The following is a 787-nucleotide window of genomic DNA, read 5'->3' as shown; positions in this document are numbered from 1 at the left end:
TACCATCTGGGTGCTTCAGAGAGGAGCTCAAGCAGGCGATATGGGGAGGGGTTTGTCCGAGGAAGGCCCCATGGACACCAGCTCCTTTCTATCAGGAGAGCCTCCTTCTCTGGCTCCAAAGTCCAGCAGTCTGTCTGGTGGGGAGTTTTGAAGAACCGAACATAAAAAGATAGTCACATGAATGGCCAGGCAGAAATATGAGCTCCTTCAGCGTGGATAAAAGACTGTGTGTTCCTAGCAGACACAGGATGAAGGGGGAAGTTGCCTCTGTTTCAAGTCTCCAGGGCTAGGAATGTCACCTAACAAACAAAAGGTCCTGGTAGAGCGTTCTGAAATCTCCCTTTGTCCATTTTCAAGGTTGATTTTTACAAGATCACTTCCCTAACAGATTGATGAATAATCATAATTCTTTTCTTTTTTAATACTTTAATACATTATTGCTAAAAGATGCTGGCTACCTGACAACCCAGGGTTGCCACAAACCTTCAATTCACAAAAATTGCAGTATCTGTGAAACATAATGAAGTAAGATGTTTGCCTGTATGATGTGTGCATGTTAGTGAAAAAGTAGCCTAAAGCAAGTGGAATATGGTTCTGGGGCATTACAACTACGTTTATTCCCCAAATAGGTCACAGTATATGGAAGAACTGATCACACTGAAAAATCGTACTATTTTTTTTTTGTCCGAGCCACAGCAGTATATGGGATCCTAGTTCCCTGACCAGGGATGGAATCTGGGCCCCCTGCATTGGAAGTGCAGAATCTTCACCACTGGACCACCAGGGA

The 787-nt window shown here is 44.1% G+C and overlaps 1 non-coding gene across 1 annotated transcript; it reads right to left on the bottom strand.

Moving 5' to 3' along the window:
• Positions 1-714: 714 nt before the first annotated feature.
• On the bottom strand, positions 715-787 carry TRNAG-UCC (transfer RNA glycine (anticodon UCC)). Its single transcript has one exon. It is a non-coding gene; the product is annotated as a tRNA-Gly (tRNA).

The sequence above is a fragment of the Ovis canadensis genome, chromosome 13 (genome assembly GCF_042477335.2).
Source record: "Ovis canadensis isolate MfBH-ARS-UI-01 breed Bighorn chromosome 13, ARS-UI_OviCan_v2, whole genome shotgun sequence".
In the NCBI taxonomy this organism is placed as follows: domain Eukaryota; kingdom Metazoa; phylum Chordata; class Mammalia; order Artiodactyla; family Bovidae; genus Ovis; species Ovis canadensis.
This window is presented reverse-complemented; position numbering and strand designations above follow the sequence as displayed.